The sequence below is a fragment of the Parasteatoda tepidariorum genome, chromosome 9 (genome assembly GCF_043381705.1).
Source record: "Parasteatoda tepidariorum isolate YZ-2023 chromosome 9, CAS_Ptep_4.0, whole genome shotgun sequence".
Classification (NCBI taxonomy): Eukaryota; Metazoa; Arthropoda; class Arachnida; order Araneae; family Theridiidae; genus Parasteatoda; species Parasteatoda tepidariorum.
The window spans coordinates 66,736,927-66,761,253 of record NC_092212.1 but is presented as its reverse complement, the minus strand read 5'-3'; the positions used below and the strand labels follow the sequence as shown (position 1 = coordinate 66,761,253).

The 24,327-nt window shown below is 30.9% G+C and overlaps 1 protein-coding gene across 1 annotated transcript in view; it reads right to left on the bottom strand.

Moving 5' to 3' along the window:
- Window positions 1–11,099, bottom strand: part of LOC107456671 (Glycoprotein hormone beta 5) — a 29,899-nt gene extending 18,800 nt beyond the window's left edge. The window contains exon 1 of the mRNA XM_016074602.3: window positions 10,881–11,099. The gene's annotated coding sequence lies outside the window, so the exon portion shown is untranslated. The remainder of the gene's footprint in view (window positions 1–10,880) is intronic.
- Between the last annotated feature and the right edge of the window lie 13,228 nt (window positions 11,100–24,327).

The window sequence follows — 24,327 nt, the reverse complement described above, 5'->3', positions numbered from 1 at the left end:
TTTTTTAAGGTTAAGTGCCACTGCCCGGTATACCCTACACTGATGTTTTTTTAAGGTTAAGTGCCACTGCCCGGTATACCGTACACTGATGTTTTTTTAAGGTTAGGTGACGCTGTCCGGTGTACATTTTCCCGGTATACCCTACACCAGGGATGGCGAACCAATGGCACGCGTGCCATTTATGGCACGTGGCACAATATTCTGGGCACGCCACCGATCACAAATTTCTCTATAAAGCATATTAACAATTAAATTGAAATTCACAAAAAAAAAACAAAAAAAAACAGTTATTAACAAAAAATTTACAATTAATTCCAAAAAACAATTAATAACCATAAAAAACAAGCCAACAATAAATAACTAGCAAAAAAAAAAAATAGCAGTCCTGCTTAAACTAACATTTTACAACCTAATATAAGTCATTTGTCATCTAATCTGCAACAACAGAAGTCACACTGATGTTACTTTAAGTTGAATTACGCGTATAACTGAGAGATTGCAAAATGTATTTTTTTTTTTCATAGTAAATAAAGAGTTTTGAGTTGTTAGTATTTAGTATTATTATTTTCCCAATTATCACGAAGTCAAAATTATTTGACGGCACGTCTATGACCCTCACGCCACAATTTTTTGAAAAAAAATGGCACGTTGGTGCATAAAGGTTCGCTACCCCTGCCCTACACTGATGTTTTTTTAAGGTCAAGTGCCATTGCCCGGTATATATTTGCCCGATACTCCAAATACTGATGTTTCTTCTAATCTATCGTCAGTAAGTATTAAAATATAGAATAAATATAAATATATCAAATAAATATAATAATACTAACGAATAAATTAATATAAAATTGGATATAACAAATATTTCGGACATTCACCAAAGCGACTATGAGATTGTTGACATTCACCGGTGAGAGTCAGAAATAAGGGTATTTAGCAAATATTTCGGACAAACACCAAGCGACTACGTGAATGTTGACATTCACCGGTGAATGTCGACATTCTCCAGATTTCGGTGTTTCACCGTAACATATGCATTCTCAGGAGGTCGATAATAGGGGTAAAAAAAGATAAAACTGGTAGCCAAGCTATTTTCTAGCAGTTTATGTGTGGGCGGGGTAGTAATAGTTTGCTTTATTTAACTCCTCACTACTTAGTTCAAATTAAAAATTGTATAGTTACACTCTTAACACACTAATATTGGTTCCTCCATTTTTCTCCCCAAAACTTTATTTTTGTCATGTATGTTTCTTACAATTAGTATAATTTCAGGATGAATGGGAAAAGGGCCGTAAGGCCTCAGACGCCCAGTTCCATTACAACGAAAGAACGAACTAGGATTGGTTCAGTCCGATAACCGCATTCTTTCTCAGCAATTGCGTATTATCAAAATATTACAATCGATAGTTTAATATTACCACCCTTACCATAGACAAACTATGCAATCTGCACCTGAGAAGCCCGGCTACCGGGGGGAGGCGAGGGAGTGCATAGGGAGTCTTCCCCACTTGCAGAAAAATTGTAACTATCTTTCTCTTTTTATTTTATTTTTTATTATTAATCTAATTTTTTAGGTATCCCAATGCGGTTTAACATGTTTATACTTATCCCAGTTTCTATTTTAATTGTAAAATGTTTCAAATTGAGACATAACTTAGTTAACCCCCGCACCACCCTTCCCATCCTCCTTTTAAGTATAACTTAGATGAAGGAGCAGATTTCCCCCTAGGATAGGCACTCCGATAAAACTGTATCAGTCAGTCAGTCAGACTAGGATTTGATACGTTGAATTTAAAGTTAAAGCAAAAAATAAGTCTGCCAAAATAGCTATGTTCAAACTTAAGTTACCGCTTTTAATTTTTTAGTATCCTGATTCTGATTCCGTGCGACCACATTCATGATACGCCCGTCGCGAAAAGAGATTTCCTTGAGACATATCCATAACACTTTAGAGAATAACATACCGACCAATTTTAAAAGTTATAACTGTGACCTTTCTTTTTGTTGCTGACTTAATGAAAATATATACTAAGTATTTATGAAACATTTACGACAAAAATTATGTACCAGTTTTATGTATGAAACTTATATTTTATATACTACAAAATTTTCATTAAAAATCTCATTCTTTTAGTTGTACTATTAATTAAAAAAAACATGCAGGCATTGGTAGCATGTGATAAATAGAATTCAGATTTGTGTTTTGATGTAAGGTTCCAGCTAATATATTTTTAAGAAGATAAAGAACGATATCTCAATTAAATTTCGTGATACGCAAGCTGATTATTATATTTTCCAATTACGCAATTTCTGAAATTTCCTAAATTATTTTTTCCAAATGAAAATTAATATAGCACATTAATATCTTAATGAACTAGAATTTGAATAATAATCCACCACAACATCAAAAGTACTTAAATATTTATATAAACGATAATATAAATGTTTTTAGGTATGAAATTTGCAAATGTAATTTTAATATTTTTAGGTACAATATTTTTATAGTTAACTAAACGGTAATATTAATATTTTAGGTATAATATTTTTAGGTTTCGACCAAATATTCGTAACAATTCTATTTGTTTTAAAGCTTATTGTGTTAGTTCACTACCACAAGGGAACATTCACTCTTTCTACGAATGGATTCTTCTGGTAGTAGTAAAACAATTATTAAAAAACAATCTTACTCAAAGTTATATTTTGATTAGATTGAAATTGCTAACGTAAACGGCGAAAACTACAATTTTGTTTGCTAACTAGCCATTGGCGCCTAACGAAAGTATTATGATATTTTTATATATTTGTTGTAATTATTTATATGTAGTGATGATTTGGCGTATGGGCCTATTGGCCTAGGCCGCTGTAAAACTTTTAAATATGTAGTGATGATCAATTTTCAATTATTATTCATAAAGTTTAACACTTTGAATTCCACGCTAATTTTACATGACTACAAACTAAAATTGTAAATATTAGGCAGGTTTTGCTACTTTTTTTTAAAAAAAAGTTAAGCATGACATTGTGTCCTAGTCCTAGTGTTTAGATTTTATTGGGCACCTGGGCCGCGAAGCGGCCCCTATCCCATTCATCTGGAATTTTTAAACAGTTTTGGTTGAGCTATGAGGTAAGCAGGCAATGGAGTTGCTTTTATGAATGTTTCAAGCTCTTTGCTTGAATAACTAAAAAGGAATCAAAAATAAATTGAGCAGCTTGCTCTAAACTGTGTTTGTTTGATTTTGGAGTTGTTCAGAATTGTATCAGCATGAGTAAACGTTATTTTCAGAAAGGTTGATGAAATTATTTGTTTTGATAGTTATGATATGAGGCGTCGGAGGTGAAATGTGCAGCTATTGGTCTGTAGTTTTTATCTTTGATATAATTTTCAAATTTAAAGATTTCATTAAAATTTGCTGTTTTACATTCTATGGCTTTATCGAAAAAATCTGCGTTTAGCTTGTATATATGCTGTGATAGAGTTGGTATTTTGAGGTCTGCATGTATATTGGTATTCCGGATGAACCATCTTGCACAGGTTATTTTTCTAAGGATCTTGTTTTGGCATTGGTTTAATTTCTTCAGTAGATGTTGAGGTATCGTTGTCCAGGCAGGTGAGGCATAGGTAAGTATTGGGCGGATCATTGCTGTATATAGTAGCTTCTTTAGTTTAAGTGACATATTCTGATTATATATTAATGGTTGTATGGCTATTATTGCTGCATTTTGGATTAATATTGTGCTTTTGATGTGATCATTCCAGGTGAGTTTGCTATTGATTATAAGGCCAAGATAATTTGCTTTTTTAACTATTGGTATTGGTATGTTGAACATTTTTGGTTGAAGTTGTGGAAGTATTTTAATTCTTCTTTTTTGTATAATTAATATTTGTGATTTTCCAGCATTTACTGCAGTTTTCCATTTTAAGCACCAGTCTTCTATTTCGTCTATATGGTCTTGTAGTTTTTGAAGAGCATGATTTGGGTTTCTGGATTTAATAATAATACCGGTATCGTCTGCGTAATAGGCTGTTATGCTGTTATAATCGGCTAGCATGACATTGTGTAAAAAGTGGTGAATTATATAAGCCTACGAATTGTTTAAAAATAGTGAAGGATAAAAATCTGCGAAATTGAATTTATTTAACTAAGAGTCACAATTAATAAACTACCACTTGAAAATATTTATTCGCTGTCCAGAGCAAATTGGCATCTCTGTGTATATAAATAAAACTGTTTTTGTGCGTTATATATTGCATTAATTTCTTCAAACCATTTTAGTAACGATATAATATAAAAAATTAAAAGCGTTAAAAATTTACTCGAATTATGTGTTTCTAATAATCTTGGCTTCGCCGGTCACCGGTGATCCCCGTGACCGTGGGTGCTACGAATAAACTCAGTGCCGGTCACCGGTGACCCCCATGGCATTCAACGTGTTAATGTAAAAACATAGGTTGGGATAGCCTGGTTGGCAAGGTCCTGGACTAAACGTGAGTTCGAATCCAGCAGGCCAAAGATTTACCGTGTAGTAAATGGTTATTGGTGCACGTTAACTCTATCGGGTCACAAAGTACTGAATTGGAAATTAATCGTACTCTAGCTTAGGTTTAATGAATGAGGTATGAATTAATAAATGTATGAATGGGTTAAACTGGAGTGACTTATGAGTGTGGCAGAAGTCGAATTTTTGTCCATAGATGGCGCCACTGGAAAATAAGAACAATCGCACCCCTTACCTTAAATGGTCTACAACAACAACAACAATGGAATAACATGAGTTTCATTTTCACTTTAAATTTAAGAATGAAATTTTCCTAGAAAACCGGAAGACTTAGCAGCTATCTACTTACGGTAGTTTGTTTCAGGCTTATATTATTTGGACCCAAATTATAACTGCGCCACTACCGAAAATTACTGAAATCGAATAAAAAATACTGATTAGTTTAAAAAAATTCAGTTTGACATAATTTTGAGGATTAAATATGTATTTTTCTTTCTAGTGGAAAAAGCTTTCGCCAAAACACAATTTTATTTGCCAAATTTACGATTTTATGGCGAAAGCTTAGCCTCAGGCCCAGCAGAAGACATGGAAGAACTTCTGGATCAAGCATTGGGGCAAACTAGACTTTGTGGAGGACTAACCCTCATTTCTGTTACAAGGTGAGAACTACGAATAACCTCCCACAGTTAGCCCGATGACAAGGGGATCTGATCCATAATCTATCTACCACAGAGGATATTTCACGTTTGCAAAGCTCGATTGCAATTTTTTTGAAAAAGCCATAAATTGTGTTCCTGCGTGAGTTAATGAAATTTTTACTTTTGAAAATGTGAAAGAAGATATAAAGCTGAAGCCAATAGCTGCTTATTTTTGTAGCGACGTATCCTTATCTTGAAAATAAAATGTTTAATTTTTCTTCTCACTTCAATTTGTATTCCAGTAACCAGAAAATACAATTTTAATTTAAAACTTCAGTATGGACGAAAAAAGGGCCGTAAACGGCCTCAAGCATTCAGATAAATTTTGATGATGATAATAATTTACTGTCTAAGGTCGTCCTTGCTTATGTATAGCCTGAGTAAAATTTTAAATCGAAATTTGCTGTGCCGGAGAGGGTTAACAGTCACCAACTACTACAACTTCTGCTCAATTTCAGAAAATATTCTGCTTTGGTTCACTATTACTGTTAAAATAATTCACTGCACCCTCAAATTGTTGAGACATCTGGATGAATGCGAAAAATGCTACAATTAGTTACCAAAAATATTATTTCTAGATTTCTATTTATTCGTTATTACCCAGAATTTTTCTTTGAATACAGCTAGTACTATTATTGAAATATGGAACATGATTCTACATTAATACACATTCATGATCCTTCAAGAATTTAACATGAATGAAGCAATATATGCAGTTGTTTATATATCGATGGACAGAAAATATATCAAACTATACAGAAACTATATTTCTGTGCACATCGATATAATTTGTGTGCATCAATGTATATGGAAACACTATTTATGTATATATTGAAATAATTTCTGTATATCAATACATAAATAAATTATCTTTCTGTTTGTATTGGTATAATTTCTGCACATCAATATATACAGAATCTATATTTCTGTTTACATCAATATAATTTCTGCATATCAATATATACAGAATCTACATTTCTGTTTATATCGATATAATTTCTGCATATCAATACATACAAAATCTATATTTCTGTTTATATCGATATACTTTCTGCATATCAATATGAATAGAAAATATTGATATTACTATGGTTTCCTTATTCACATTAATCTTGTTGAACCCAATTATTTACATTCACCACAGAATATTTTTAATAAAATTTTTATGAAGATATGAAATCATAAAAACGTTATTTTTCATTGCTTTAATTTAGAATTATTATTATACCAAATTGAATGTAAATGCATGGGCGGAATTGTTCAAAAAGTTTGGAATTCATAATTTAATAAATATTCAAAGATACCAATTTGCTCCGGACAGCAGATAAATTTTTTCTAGTGGTAGTCTTTTAATATATGTTTCTTGATTTAGTAAATTCGATGTATAGAGGTTTTACTCGACACTTTATAGATTACGATTAATAGATTAGTAACATCATACACATAAATGAGGCATGTCCTAAAATTATTTCAAATTAATAAAAAGTGGGGGCAAAAGTATGTTGTTATTAGTCTATTTAAAAAAGAGATAATGAGTTTATATCTATACAGCTTATAAATGATAATGTAGCAAACTTGATCTGGGAGCTAATAGACTAAATAAAAAAATTCTATAATTTTTAATCAAAAACTTACTACCAGTTTTTAGTTAGACTGCTTCCTCTTACTCACATTTGGTATTTAAAAAAAATCAAATTTCAACGCGTTAAATATTACACTGAATTATTTTTTTTTCCTGTTGCATGAACACTTTGAATGGATCATAGATATTTCCGTGTCCGCTAATTTCAAGTCTGCTATCTGGTTCTCTCAAAAAATGCCTTTGAGTGCCTAAAATAACACTTTCGACCATGTTCAAGTAAATTTGCATTGTAATTATGAAGCATATTGTTAATTATAAGTTATACATATTTTTGTTACTTTTTGTTAAGGATGTAGAAATGTATACTGTACATTTCCATCAACATTTCATGCTTTCAGTTTTCATTGGAAACTACAAATATAAGGTCTATCAGAAATTATGCATTTCCTTTTACATTAATGGAAAAGGTTCCTTTGTTGAAGAAAGTGGTGAACATGTACATTTATATTCAAGCTCATAACGAAAGTATCCGATTGAACAAAGCAGTACAGTGCACCAACAAAAAAAAAACGGTCCCCCTTGAATAACTTTTGATTCAATGCGGATCTTTACACTTTTAATCTCACTCGTTCGAGAGGGCAACTTCAAATATGCTAATTAATTAGTCCAGATATTAGGTAATTAATCAGTCGTATGTGTATGATATTATCGAATTAAAGCTTCCAAGCAACTTTCCAGTCCTAATAAAATATCTCACCTAGAAGAACGAGGTGGTGCTCTCTGTGGGATGAATGTCATCATTAAATAAAAATATTTCAGACAAGAATGTCTCATCTTTCTCGAAAATATGTATTTCATTAACCGTAAGATAGCTTAAAATTAAAAATTTCGGTAATATTTTTAAAGCCTCTCAACGCGAAAACAAAATTGCATTTCATATGGACAATTGAATAATCGTTACGCGTTGTTGAACAATACATAAACACTTTTTATTTTAGCAACAAATGTTTTAGGAGACAACACATCGGAAAACTATTGGCTCAGTTTGAAAATTATTGTTTGAAACTTTTAGAAATGATGTCATCTTTACCCATGCGAAGTTCGGATCGAGCAAAATGAGAGGTGGAAGTTAATAACTTTTATCTAGCCATAGTTTAATCGATTTTGACTTATTTTATAGGATTGTAATATTTATATAAATATGGGGTTTTAATTATAATGGTATGGAAGAAAAAGAAACCAGCTTTTAACTTTATGCTCACATTTAAACCAATAAAATTTTTGCATGGTTAAAAATGGCATCATTGCTAAAAAGCTTCAAGCTTGCTTTTTTCAAATTGTGCTCACAGTTTACCGTGTAAAATCCTCCAAAGCTTTTGTGACGAAAGAAAAATTTTTAATAAAAAATTAGTATTACAGAAGTATTTTGATCAACCCCTGCGAAAATCCATAGAATTATGAAATAACTGCTGTTATTCTGAGATTTTTTGTGATGTACCTTAATATAATTGATGTATGATGTGGCCAGTAATGTCTCATTACCAACAAGTCATTTCAAACCGTAATCATGGATAATAACTGATCAAGATTCGACAAACTATTTTAAACTACGGTAGAGATCCATGAACTAATATTGCAGATTTTTGGCTAATTTTGCTAACTTTTCAAAATTTTTGATTCCGCGATTCATTTAATTTCAGATCACACCGTAACCTATTGACACATAATTTTTGTTAATTATATTTTTCTTACTTTTTTACTATTTTGTATTCATTTAGGTCAAAATAAGTTAAAAATGTTATATTTAGCATTTTATTAATTTATTGTTATGAAGTACAGCATGACACAACGGTGTTTTTTTTTCTGCGTTAAAAGTAATATCTTCAAAACACGATTCACTTCCAAAAAATATAATTTTTCAAGCTTGCAGTGATCCACGAGAAACAATTATTCATAATTGAAATTTCTTCTATTTACAACATCGATTATTGATAATTTTTAAATATAAATGAATTTTTTTCTTCTTCAAACTACTTTTTTTGTATTTTCTATTTTAGTACAAATATAATTTAGGCAAAAAAACATATTTTCGTAACTATTAAACTGTTTTTTTATAATTTAATAATACCAAAATATGTTTTTAATTCCAATTAGAGGGCGAGTAAAAAATATAGAGAGGAATCACCGGTGTCTCTTCAGCGTCAAAGATTTAAGAGCGTATGTAATTTTAAAGTATTTATTTCTTTCGTATTAAATTTTACTACAAATTATAATATTATTCGTAGAAGTAAGCAAATCGCCATTTCATCTAAAATACGTTATTGATTTTTATATCTATGATTGTAATAAAGCACCTAAAATATTTAAAAATTTTAAATTGTAACTAAGAGAAGAAAATGATTACGTAGTTTATACATTATTTACAGCACACACACACACTTAAGCTTTAACACACTATTCATATATATGAACCGTGTGTTAAAGCTATTAAAAGAATTTTATTCCGATATTCGTATTTTACAAGTTATAAATGATACTAAATAATGAGTTTAAGAAAAAAAAATGATTTCGTTTCTTTTCAACCATTTTTTTTAAAATATAATGTTTTTTTTAAAATTGCTCTATCTGAAAATGTTACTGCATAAGCTATGTTTTTATAAATAAGGGTCAAAGTTCCATAAACATGATAATTGTTCTAAGTATAATAATGTTTCTTTAAAAATAATTTTTTAAACTTTTTCTCAACTGAGAAGCAAATAAAAGTTTAAGATAAATTTAAATTTGTAAGAAAATTTTCCATGATTATTTATTTAAAACCAAAGTGATACTAATTGATTAGGGCTTATTAATGCCACAAAAAATCTACTTATAAAAGCATAAATAAAAAAAGGAGAGATTAATTGTTTATATAGGACCTTTCTCAGAACAATTTAGTAGTACTTTTGTACATTGCTAATTCAGTATGTGAAACAGGTATTTTATAATTACTCAGGTATTTTTTATGGAATGTCTGATGTTTTGAGCAAAGTATAAAATAAGAGATATATTATATTGTCTACTTAGGCATGCGTAGTTTACCACAGTATATTATTCCTAAACATCCTTAAAATTCTTTATTCCTAGACACTTAGGTGAGATGCAAAAGTCATGATAAGATTATTGTTTAAAAGACGTTCATTCCTCAAAATTACAATAATTACTTTTAAAACAATACCGAAAGACATTGAAAAACTTTTTTGTTCGAAAAACGTTAAAAAAATAAATAAAATAAAAAATTAAATGAAATGAAATAACTAAAATAAAATTAAATAAATATACAAAGTTCATCGTTTCAGTTAGTACGGAAATCAAAATTAAATGGAAATCAAATTATTGCTCCGATAAAAATAATTATCTATAAACAAAAAAAATAAGAATGAAACTATCTCAAAAATAAAGTATTCATATATGATACATAGCTAGTTTGTCATTTGGCAATCTATAGAATATCTAAGAAATTTGTAAAATGTGGAATTACTTCATATTTTGCCGACTGATTTTTGGCAATCTATTTGTCATTTTATAGAATATCTATATAATGTGTAAAATATTTATTCACTTCATATTTTGCTATTTTTTTTGTATTTTATTTGTCATTCGGTATTCTTTAGAATATCCAGGTAGTGTCAAATGTTTGATCACTTTAAACTTCGGCAGGTTTTCAGCATTCTATTTTCCATTTGACCTTTTTATAGAATAAAAGTGTTGAGTAAAATATTTAATCACTTCATATTTCGCAAGGCTGTTTTTCGGTATTTTATTTGCCATTTGTCATTCTATAGAATATTTAAGTATTGTGTAAAATGTTTAATCACTTCTTACTTCTCCGGCTGATTTTCGGCATTCTATAAAATGCCTAAGTGTCCCATAAAATTCCAGAATTCCTATTTTGCGGCTAATATAAATTATATATATATAAAATTAACATTAAATATTATAATTGATTTATGATTATTGTATAAATAATATAGATATTCAAAACTATATTGTGCTTCAGAAAAATACATTATTATCGTTAAATTACTTTATTAATATTTTTATTATTAAAGCAAAAATATAAATCTTACCTTTGTATTTTTTTGTTACAGCAATATACGTACAAATTCAACTATGATACAAATTAGCAAAATATTTCTATATTAACTAGATAGTTGTAGTTAATAGAGAACCACTGAAATAATCACAATAGTTAGCATGATGCTGATATAGGCTACGCTGAAAAATTGAGAGTTATCTGAAAGGTTTTTCGATCGTCTCATGCATTCCGCGGCAAGAGAGAGAACAGATCCTTCCATCCGATTGGCGGAATGTCATCTCCCACGCTCGTGACGTTGTTTCAAAACGAAGTGGCTGTAGCCAGAACCATTTCTTGCCAGAAACTCTTTCATTATACTTTTACTATTTTTTTTTCTGTGATAAAAGTATGAAATGAAGGTGTACTTTAAAACTCACCTGTTTTGCCGAATGGCCATTAAGTTAGAAACATACATTATTAAGTTTCAAATAATTTTGTTTTTTCAGAAGGTGACGGGGAAGTTCGGTAAATTGCATTTGCGGAGAAAAGTTTTAGAATGGAACATTAAAACGCCGAAAGCTAAGTTGAGAGCTATTTTTAACTCCTTATTTCAATATTTTATAGAGTAGGAAGATATTTTGAAGGAGTGAATTCTTCTGTACGCGATAAATATGTGCTTTCGTGATTTGAACTTTGTTTCTAAAATTAGAAATGTGCATCGTTCTTTTGAAAATGGAATTTTGATCGAGTGCTTAAATATCTACTTTAAATTCCATTGAGTTTCGTAAAAGAAACTTTCTTAATGCTTTACATATTGAACTGAGATGCAAATGAAGTAAAAAAGGTATATCTTTAGACTTATAAATAAAATTATTGCAAATCATTGAAAGGTTGCAGTTAAAATAAATCTAAAAGAATTTTTGTTTTGTGAGAGACTTAACAATGTATCTCAGACAAAAAAAATTGGGAAACTTTAACCTTTTTAAGAAGATGAGGTACCGGAATCCCATTTATATATTATTTTCTAACTCTCTAATTACAAGAAAATCTAGATTGTGGAATTTTTAAGTTATTGAAAAAACAGCATATTAGTTACTGAAAAATCTGCTAGATTATTGGAATGATATTTTCACTAATGTATAAAATCCAAAAAAAAAAAGTAGTTTAAACTTTTTTCTTCCCACATCGTATTCCCCCCCCCCTCCTCATATCTTTCCAAAATTTTGATAATTCCCACATCGTTCCGAAATTTCCACATCGTTCCAAAATTCTCCCATTGTTCCAAAATTTTGAAACTGACTCTGTATTTAGCAGTAAGTGATTTATAGCAGGGTCCGAATCTTTACGACCGAAATCAAAGATCTAATTTTTAAAATATTGCTAATTAGGCTATCTTTATATATATATATCTTTATATACATCTATAGAGTTAATCTTTTCAAAAGTCTTTGTTATTTACTTTCATCCTGACTTGAATGAAAACCAAATTTGTGTGCATAATAATTTATAAAGAATAAAAGTTATGAAAAGTATAAGGCAAAATTGGAAACTTTTTTTTACCAGCTTGTGGCCAGTAGTAGCATTTTTGATAGTGGCCAGTTTTGAAAACATCTGGTCACGTTTTCGAAAATTGAAAATTGAAAATTCTTTCGAAAATTGAAATTGTATTTCCCACATCGTATTCCCTCCACATCGTTCCAAAATTTTGAAACTGACTCTGTATTTAGCAGTAAGTGATTTATAGCAGGGTCCGAATCTTTACGACCAAAATCAAAGATCTAATTTTGAAAATATTGCTAATTAGGCTATCTTTATATATATATCTTTATATACATCTGTAGAGTTAATCTTTTCAAAAGTCTTTGTTATTTACTTTCATCCTGACTTGAATGGAAAGCAAACTTGTGTGCATAATAATTTATAAAGAATAAAAGTTATGAAAAGTATAAGGCAAAATTAGAAACTTTTTTTTACCAGCTTGTGGCCAGTAGTAGCGTTTTTGATAGTGTCCAGGTTTGAAAACACTTGATCAGGCATTGTAAAAGTGAAAATTCTAAACTATATGTAAAATACTTTTTAAGCAGTTTTCAAACAACTAGTGGGCAGCGTTCACCAACCCCCGAAAATTGCTACGCAATCTTATATGGTTTGCTTCGCAAACCAAGATCGCTTCGCTCGCTACTAACTTAGGTGCATTGCAAATGCACAAAATTCTAAGAATTCAAAACAATTATTCAAATCCATATAAAAACTTTTTAAAAAAAAAATTACATATTTTTAGTAAATACTAAGTCATTAAAATAAATTTGAATTCAAATAAATGACATGTAATTCATTAAACCTATTAGAAATGTGCTATAGTATAATTCGTGATATAAATCAAAAATCGTCAAATAAATTCGCAATATATAAATTCGTGAAAAAAAGCGCTTTCGACAAGATACTAAAATAGAGATCTATCGACAAAGACTACTCACTTCTGCCTAGCTTAATAGTATGAGATTGCCTCAGCTGATGCTCTCTGGTTATTTCGGTTTCCGTTTTTAAAAGAGCTATATGTTGAGCCACCTCAGCTAGATTTGGCATGTGACATTTTTCGCGGCAATCATTGGTCGATTCGCCATTCGGGGAGTTGTAATGAGGCTTTTCTTTGTCGCCGTGTAGGAGAAATAGTAACGTAAACAAAACAAAGCAAATGTTGCCACCGGCGGAAAAGAAATACAGCCAAAATTTGGGAGCCACGTAAGAGAATTATATATATTAGATGTTAAATACTACATTGAGAAAGTTTTAGCGCATCTTAAACCTCAAAAATGGTAGCAACTATATTACATCAAATTGGTGCTCCAGTATACTAAGCACCAAGGATAGTTCCTGGTATAATGGAGTACCAGGAATATTTTACACTATTGGGTATAAAGTAGTCTCCACCAATTTTGATATTCAACAACACTAAAGTTTATAACTACAGTAAGATATTTTACACGCAACAGTTAGTAAAGTTATTTTTATGATACAAAATATAAAGTAAGAATCGTTAACTTATGATGCAAATATATAATATTTTCTAAAATAAAATAAGCGTGTTTATAAGATATAAACTTATATCAGAATAATCTGCATATTTGTATGTATTCGAATATATTCATTTAAACTAGGCTAACAAAGCCGAAGTAAATCGAAGTTAAATATTGTAAAAAAAAAAAAATAGTGCGTGGAGTCCCTCCGCGAGGAAGAAGTGAAACTTCGTACTGTGGAAATGAAAATAGGAAGGGGTAGAAATTGATTTTTAGTGAAATCATATTTTTTCTTTAAGACAAACTTTATTAACAATGCTTACAATTCACAATTGATCGCATCTTTTAATCATCATTTTCGAGTGGAGAAATATCCAAATCTATAGCATTTACATTGGGATTATGATAACTAAAGTAAGATACGAAATGTTTGAGTTCTATTTTTTCAATATTTCTTGCAAAAACTGCATCAATGGTAGTTCCCCCTTTGGTTGTTGGATCATTCCTACCATTTATCATTTCCAATCCAAATTTGTCTTTAAGGAAGGTTAATAATGTTTCAGCTTCAGGTAACGAGAAATTCACATTAAAATCTCCTGCAAGGATCACAGGCCGCTCACAATAATCAATTTCTTCACCAGTAACGTCTGCCAGAGCTTGTGAACCTGCAGTGGATAGTGGCAATAAAGATTTTGCAATAAATAATTTAATATCCCTCATGGCTGCATTTGGTGAAATATAAATGGCAATTAGAAAAGAGAAAACCTAACAATCAATTGATATTCACAAGAGACGTACCTTGACATAACCTTAAATCCGTCGCATTGTCCGTGGGATTGTTTTCACTCATTTTTTACAATTGTTATCCACTAAGTTTGAAAATAAAAAATACTACCCTATTAAATTATATGTGTATCAAATCAAACTAAAATATTTATAGAAGAACAATACTTTTATGACTTTTATTATTTTTATGCTAGTGAGAACCAAAACAATATGGAAATGAATGAGGGAAAACTGGATCTTCCCACGTGATTTCCCGGGCAATAAAAATGCAGCGTTAAACGTTTAACGCAACCTTGTAGGAAGTCGCATAAGAAGTATCACTTCAATAATTTAAGTCTTATTATAATTGACTGATTATGTATTATACAATTGACAATTATGACCTTATACAAATTCTTCGACTTATATATCTTTCTCACAAAACTAAAAATATCAATACCTTTTACAACAGTTTATTTTACAGTTTGTAGACTGTACCATAGCTTGTTATAATTATATACATGTATATAATTATAGTTTATTACAGAGTAGTTTGTCAAACTATTCCGAGAAGTAGATTGGTGTTATTAGGCAAGTAGTGAACCTCAACAAATATCTATATATATATATTTCTCTTACACGACGACAAAAAAAGCCTCATTACAACTCCCCGAATGGCAACGCTAGAAAATCGAGCAATGATTGCCGCTAAAAATGTCACATGCCAAATCTAGCTGAGATGGCTCAACATATAGCGCTTTTAAAAACGGGCGTTGGCGAGCATTAGCGAGCAGAGGGCGCTGCCCACTAGTTCTTAATTAATCTGTAACGAGGATTGAAATCAGCGACTCGGAAATTTCTAAAATTTGATCAAAAATCTCAAAACAACCAACAAAAAAAATGCTTCCCCGTATGAGCGATCAAAAGTATAGAAGAAATGACGTAAAATTAATTCTAATTCAAATTCGCATTACTTTTAAGAAATATTACATGATTGCTTTACGCTAATTAAATTCAAATAAGGTTTAATTAAATTCGCATTAGGTGCAATTAAAATTTACTTTTATTATTTAATTTTGGGCTTAAATTCTAAGATTACAGAACTCTAACTTTGTTTCATTTATATATTTCTGAAAACTTATTCACTGTAGTGAGTTAAATTTCGAATAGTAAAATAAAACCTTCCCTTGAGTTCTATTTAATACACGCATCTTCTCGAAAAGAGTAGTGAAATAAATTTTATCAAAATTGTCTAAAAGTTAGATAACAGCATTTTAAACTCAAAATTTATCTTATAGGTAATTAATACCTAAATTTCTTTATATTTCAGGTAATGTTTTGAAATATTTCAAATCATTTATTAAAACAGATTTCCTGACCTATATAATAGTTCTCATAGTAGCATAATGTTTAAATTAGCGACGAAATAACTTTTTGAAAACTCACTTAAACTTTTTATGGAGTCTATTTACAATTTCCTTTAATAAGTATTATTTTCAATATTATATTCAAATAACTAAGTGTTTCTTGGAAGAGACGAGTATTATGATGATTTCAAAAAATAATTCCATCTTGTTGTTTTAAATTTTCCCTATTAGTGCATTCAGTAGAGCATTTTGTTTCTTCAAAATATGTATTGATTAGCTCAACTTGATAAAATTGTTCATGTGTGGAAAAAAGAATAAGGAGAAATTTGTAAAAATCATAAACTACAATTAAAATGGAAAATAAGTCATTTCCAAAAAATAAGTCATTTCCATTTTTTTTCCTTCAAAATTAAGATCCTTGTCCCTTAAAGTTAAGTTGACATAGGATACATAATTAGGATGCAAAAAAATCCCCTAACTTGCATAGAATATTTTGTGCATTAAAATCTCAATTCAGTTTGAAAACTTGCCATATCCTGGAGATGGCTTGCTTTAGGAATAAATTTGGAAATATACCGCTAGATGACTGCCGTTGTTGTCTAACAATTAATTATTTAGTTTGGGCATATTATTTTAGTGATTCTTTCTATCACTTAGTGAGTGATTCAGAGGGTAGTTTTTAAGATGGTATATGCAGGAAAATAAAGAGGGATAAAAGTAACTATGAACTGTAAAAGGTGGTGACTGCAATTAAGAGCCATATACTTCATACTTATGTACATAATCATTCGAAAATTATACCATTATCTTACTTTAAATGAGCTGAGTAAAAAAAAAGCATTCACTTTTATATAAAAATATGAAGTCTTTAAATAATAAATTAAAAGGACTTTTGCTTCTGGTAAACAATAATTACTTGATGTAACACGAGATTAAAATTGTTCAAGAAAGGAATTGTTTGCGTCTGAAAGTAAATATTTTGGATGATGGTTCACATTTGAAATGTTTTAAAGACAAGAAAAGAAAAAGCATTACCAAAAGTTCATTTCATTTCTTTACAAATAATGCGAGAATTCGCTATAGTATGAGTTAACTGAAACTAATCTCTGGAACGAATGCTAATATTTTTAATAAATGTACCAACTGCTTTTTAAATGTAGACTTACGATACATTACACCCTTTCACATACCCTCCAACTTATGAGGATTTTGAAAATAATTCTTTCTAGTGGTAGCGAACCAAAGTAGAAATTTTTAAAGCAAATGGATCTCTCATAAAACTTTTTTCAGAACTTAAGAATCTAGCCATATGGCCTGCACTTTTATAAGTAATAGTGGACAAGTTACGCTAAAATAAATTTTTTTAAATATTAAGGCATTAATTTTGCTACCGTCTGAAAAGAAGATTTCTGAAACTACGGAAATTCCGTAGCAGTTGGAGGGTATGCCCTTTCATAATGTTAAATAGTAGATCACCGCCTTTTTCAATGAAATTGGTTTGTATTTTTTGTTAATTTTAATCTGATCTACCATTTTCTCTGAATGGAACTGGAAACTTGTTTCAAGTATTGAAGTAGTGGACCATTTATGATTATTACACTAAAATTATATTGACTACTACAACAATGAAATAATTCTTTGAAGTAATAAGTGATCGGTTTAATATTTTGTTTTTGGAGCTTCCTAGACCGACTGGTATCGACACCTACCGATTTCTCTACCAAGATCTACAGATATCGCCGATTTTTATCAGATCTCTCATTCTCTCAAGCTGAAACCGGAGACTTGTTTCAGGCATTGACCCTTTAATGGGCCCTTTATTTCTAGTAAAGGTAAATTAAAGTATTTTTGGAATTGATATTGTTATAAGAATAGTAATTGATATAAGTAAAAAAAAGTCATTTAGTTTATAAAAATGCCATTTTTTTGGTGGTAAGTATATTTAACACGACCTATTTGCAACTTATTGACTTTTATTTTTCTTTATTTATAAAATAAATTTTATAAATTACACAATCTCCAAAAGGAATTATGCATTTTATGAATTTTATACGTTTTCTTAAATTAACAAATGGTTGCCAGTTTTATTCAAACGCACTTCAAGAAAGCTGAAGTTATTAACAAATGCAAACCCAAATTAAAAGTGGAAAAAAAGTTCACCATAGTCTTTAAAAATTGGTGGTAAGAATACTTACCACAGCTTTAGAAAGGGTTGAAGTGTTAGAGCATGGTTATTTTAATGAAATTATACTGACTGCAACAACAATGAAGTAATTCTATGACATAAACAAATTGTTGGTTTTGTGTTTTGTTTCTGATCCTCCTAAACCGACTGGTATCGACACCTACCGACTGGTCTACCTAGATCCACAGGTATCAACAACTTTTGTCACATCTCTGGCTGGGACCGGAGACTTGTTTCAAGTATTAAAGTGGTAGAGCATTTATAATTATTTTATTAAAACTATATCGACTTCTACAGCAATGAAATAATTCTATGACATAATAAATGATTGCTTTAATATTTTGTTTCTGGAGTCGCCAAGACAAAATGTTATCGACACTTACTGACTGGTCTACCTAGATACACAGACATCGACAACTTTTCATATCTGCGATTTTCTCTGGATGGAACTGGAAACTTGTTTCAAGTATTGAAGTTGTGGAGCATTTGAGATTATTACATTAAAATTATATTGACTACAACAACAATGATATAATTCTCTGACATAATAAAAGATTTGTTTAGTATTTTATTTCTTCGAACCTCTTAGACCAACTGATATCGCCACTGTCAAATGCTCTGAGTCATAAAGTTAGCAAGCAGGTTCAAATATCACCGTAGTCATGTATGCATCTATGCATTTTCGCATTTTTTTGCTACTGTTCTTTTAATTGTCTACTGTAAAGTCAGCGCAATGCGAAGATAATTTCAAGAGGCAAAGCTTCCCTTGCAGAGAATAGTATTTGAGAGTTGTTTAAAGAACTTTATTAGAGAAATCTTGAAGAGAAAAGTAGCCTTGGCATCCTTCTAGAAAGTGATTGCACTTACAATTCGAACGAAACAGGAGTTGAATACTGCCCTTAAACAGGAAAAATCTTTGACCCTAAAAATTATAAAGATTTATATTACATAGTTCCTAGGAAAGAAAAACTTTGGCAAACATTTCAGCTGGTGGAAAAAAAGTACCTGCAATGGTAGCTTTTTTTTACTGAAGAATTCCTCCAAGTATTGCAGAATTAGTTGCTGCTGTATATTTCATTGGAAAAAGTGAATCAATGACCTCAGCAACATTTTACGAATATATTGCAAATGCGTCTACCCATGGATAATTGAAAATGCTATGGCATAATGGGCATAAAGTCATATCAATTTGAAACTGAGCAAGGTTTGTTCATTAAAACAAACGCTCTTTGAAAGCTTCATGAAGCGGACACACTCGATCCCAACTTCACGTTGCTGGTCTTAAAGTCTATCCACCCTGCCCTAAGTGCAATGTGAACCAGTCTGCTCCTGCCCACATCCTATCGTGTATTGGCTGACAGAAGAGCCACCTGGTCTCCAACCCTGCTGCAATAGTACATGGCTTAGGGATCTTTTTGGATGAGTTCATGGACTTGATTCAATGCTTCTGTTGGTCAAATGGGCATAAGCAACAACAACAACAATTCTCTGGATTAGGTTTCTACCAAATTCTACTAATGCACTCGAGCCTTGTGATATAGGCGCACATCGAGCTTTAAAAGCTTCATGGAAATCTTCCGTTAAATCTTGAAATTAAAAGAGTTGTAAAACAATATGTAGAGGGAATTTCACGCCCATTGCTAAATAAGAGTTGGAGGCATCAGTTGATGAAGTTAAAGACGTGCAACAGCATCCAATAAAGACCGTTATCTAACGCTAACTGTTCGGAGACACTGAAATATGAATGCCACTCCTCTTCAATAGCACCTTCCCTCGGCTACTGGCACCACAGTTTCGTCGCAAAGTGCCCAAAACCACCTTCACGCTGTAGATCTGCATGCTCTCCGACAAATGAGGTGTGTCACGCTAACAGCAAGGCACCGTCGCGCTCGCAGGGAGCGGGCGACAGAGCATGTAAACTGTTGGAGACATGAATGGCTTAATATTCTTTTCTCTGACGAGTCCCGTTTTTCTGTTAATCCTGATAATAGGTGTATTTTCATCTAGAGGGAACGTGGCACTAGAAACAAATCTGCGTTCGTGCACAAAAGTGTAAGAATTGGTGGTGGGGGAGTGATGGCATCTCCATTGATGAGCGCACAGTTCTCCATATCATTAGAAATGGAGCTCTGACCGATCGCCGATGTAGGGTTGAGATCCAGAGACCTTTAGCAGTCCATTACGCTGAAGCAATTGTAGATGACTTTATGATAATCGACGACAATTAAAGGCCACATTGTGCTAAACTTGATGAATGTTTTCCTTTCGGAGGAGGAATCATACGATGGAGTGGCTAGCGTGTTCTCCGGACATGAACCCAATCGAGCATGTTTGGGACATTCTAGGTAGACGAATAGCTGGACGCTTACCGCTCCAAGAATTGGAAAGAGATCTTCTGGGGGAGTGGGACAAAATACCCCACCCCGTCTTTAATAACATCATTGATTCGATGCCTCAAAGGTGTTCAACGGTCTTCCGGGGAAATCACCCCCACCCCTAAAAACGATTTTCTTTTAAGAAAGCGCCTTTTCTATTCGTTTTTCTCACATCCACAAATTGTGTTTTTTCCTTTTGTACCCAAATGCTCAATAAAGCGCATTTTTTTCTGCCAAGCAAATATCATTTTTATCTCATAAAATCTACTACGCCTGTCTATAATGTATCAATCATTTAAACATTTCTCTATGTGCAAGATCAACCCACAACCTCAATATCCTTTAATAGGCTTTAGCAGTGTATATATACAACCTTACAATAATGGAAGAGTTTCAGTTTTTGACATTTTTTAAAATTTCTCAAGAAGCACTTAAAGATTATTTTGTAACTTTAGAGGTGTTAGGATTAGTTCTTGTGATTTTTCATACTTAGCCGTAAGATTTAAAACCTTCAGAGATTTGGAAGACCTACAAATTACGAAAGCAAACAAGTATTTTTAAGCATCCTATGTCAGAAAATCAAGTAAAAAACTTGTATCTATTACTTTAGCTGTTACTTTTAATTACTGCATTTAGTTTTGTAAACCTACAATGAGCATTTTTATTAAAAATTATCTTTTTAGGCCTTACGTTTTTTGCTTCAACTTCATAAATATTCAATGGAATTAAACAAAATTTTTAGATAAATTTAAAAATTAATTACAAAATTGTTGATTTAAAATTTAAAAGAAAAATCGTTTAAAACTCCTCAAGATATGAGTATTTAAGCTAGTTCTTTCTTATTGCGCATGAGCAGAAAAAATTTTAAAGTATTTTTTCATAATTTTGTAGGGAATCGTATTTGACAACTAATGATTAAAGCTTTATTTGAATATCTTATTTATTTATTTGAATATGATTAAAGCTTTATTTGAAAATTTTAAAAGTTTTAACCAATTTTCTAAGTAGTTCATATTTTTTAAAAGAAAGCTCAGAACGATTATCCACAAATTTCCTCTTGTACTATTAAACAAGATTTATTAAAAATGAGACCGGCATGGTGGGGGATCACTCCCCTCCCTACATAAAGTATTTTTACTTTTGCTTGTTTTCTTTCTCTATATCATCAAAGTTTAGCTTCGACACTATTATTATTGTAAGGTATTATGATTTGTTATTAAAGTTTGTTTTATTATACAAAATAAAATTTGCGAAAAATCTCTGATTGTTTTGAGTTTTTTTTATTTATTTACTTGTTATTTTTATTTTAAACCAAAAAAAATACAAAAATTATTAAGAAAATTTTTTGAAACTTTTAAAAGTTTTAAGATATTTAAAATTTTTTTTATTAATTGTCAAATACGATTCACTACAAAATTATAAGAAAACTTTTAGATTTTTTTCAGTGCATGTGCAGTATAAAAGAATTACTTTAAATATTCATAACTTGCACATTTTTTAACGAATCTTTTTAAAATTTTAAATCGACTATTTTTTAGTTAATCTTAAATTGCTCCAAAAATTTTGTTTAATTTCAGTGAATATATTTATAATGAAAAAATATAAAGCGAAAAAATTAATTCTTTTTTTAAAAATGTTCATATCTCCCTAAATATTTACTTAAGGCTTACGAAACTTCATACAGCCATGAAAAATAACAATTGAAGTAATCCATACAAGTTACAAGCTTATTTCTTGGTTTTCTGGCATAGAGTGTTAAAAATACTTGTTTTCTTTCGCAATTTATTGTAGGCCTCTCAAACCTCTGAAAACCTTAAAATTTATTGCTAAGTAGGTAAAATAACATGATCTAAACATCTTTTAAGTTACAAAATATTCTTTCAAAATACAAATAATCAAAATAAATTTGGAAAACATGTACACTTAAAATTCATCACTGCCATTAAGGATAATTGACTTCAAAATTAAAATTCGTATGGGCGAAAAAGAACTTAATGAGGAAGAGAAATTTACAATGCTATTTTATGTAAATTGATAAAAACAATGCAATTTACGAAGGAAGTCAATACCATTACCCAAGTCAAAATTCTTGATGGTTCCATCAAAACATTTAGATGGTTTATGTGTGTATCAGTGCGATTCATGATGGTCCTACATCATTTGATGCTCACCATCATCCAACATTTTCCACTATGAGTTCATGGTTTTTGATGCGCCAACAAACCTCCATCATTCCATGATGGAAAATGTCACTTTAATACTATGATGGTTAACCATCAAGAGAAATTCGATTCTCATGGGTTAACAATTCATGATGGTCCATGATGGTTCCAGCTATATATTTCCATGATAGTTAAATGGGAATTCTTGTTGGTTCAGCTGGAATATATCATCAAAAAAATTTTTTTTTTAATGTTGACCCATCATAAATCAGTCCGAGTTCTTACATAGGAATGATGGTTGTTCACGATAATTCCAACATTTGATATCTCAGAAGCTATGATGGAAATTTCCTATAGTTCAACCTGAACAAGCCATCAAAACAAGTTGCCATTCTTATGATGGACCATCAAAAATCAGTCCGAATAATGATATTTCGATAAAACATTGGAAAATTTCAACAAAACATCAGCCAAAACTTTATAAAATTGCAATAAACCCAATATAAGCAAAATTAATAAACCCAATGAAATCATTTTGAATCGAAACAAAAATTAATGGTTTAAGCACAGAAAGAAAAGGAAACAAACAACTCACTTCTTCATTAAGCTTGAATATCCTCAGATTTAGGTGCTCAGAATTCTCTAATAGCAGTTAGATACTATCTAAATTTGTCATGAGTAGAATCTGTGTAACTCCATCTCCACATAAATTCGTCGAAATGCGAATCGAAAATGGCGTCTGTGGTACCGGACTGGCGGTGAATTTTTTTTTTCTAAAGTCCCTTTTTATGACTGCCCACAAACCTTCCATCTTATTGACTAGAAGCAAAGCAAAAGTAACCTTATCAAACGGTATCCAACGTAGAACTAACGGACCTCTGAAATTACATATACCGTTAAACATTTAAAAATAACGCTAAAATCTAAACCAATCAGAATCACGATTGGGTTTCAACATCGCCCAGCTTGGCGATCAACCGCGATCACAACTTGGCGAGAATCAAGAGGCACCCTCAAATATAGTCTACCCGTTTGTTCGTAGCGCCACGGGGGTCACCGGTGACCAGCGAAACTAAGATTTTTAGAAACACATAATTAGAGTAAATTTTCAATGTGTCAAAAGAAAAGTAAAGTTATACTTCTTATGCGACTTCCAACAAGGTTGCGTTAAACGTTTAACGCTACATTTTTATTGGCCGGGAAATCACGTGGTAGGATCCAGTTTTCCTCACTCATTTCCATATTGTTTTTGTTCTCACAAGCATAAAAATAATAAAAGTCATAAAAGTATTCGCGATCGCAACGCTCGAGTACGCCATCTAGCGGGAGCCTGTAAATATCGGACATTAATTTATAACGTTTTCATTTAGTTCCATCAAAATCAATGACACAATCAGACGCCATTTTTAGCAGCTAATAAGAAACAAAATTTCCCGAAAGAAAAGGCCGAAGAACTTGAAAAAAATCTCCAGAATATTAGTAAATCTTTCAGGAACAGAACACGCCAAACATTTGAAGAAAAATTCCTCAATAATTTTTAATTTCTATTATCAACAAACTTGCAACTGATGACTTCCGATTTCGGATACTGTTACAGATGTGTGTATTAAGGTAAAATGCATTTCTTC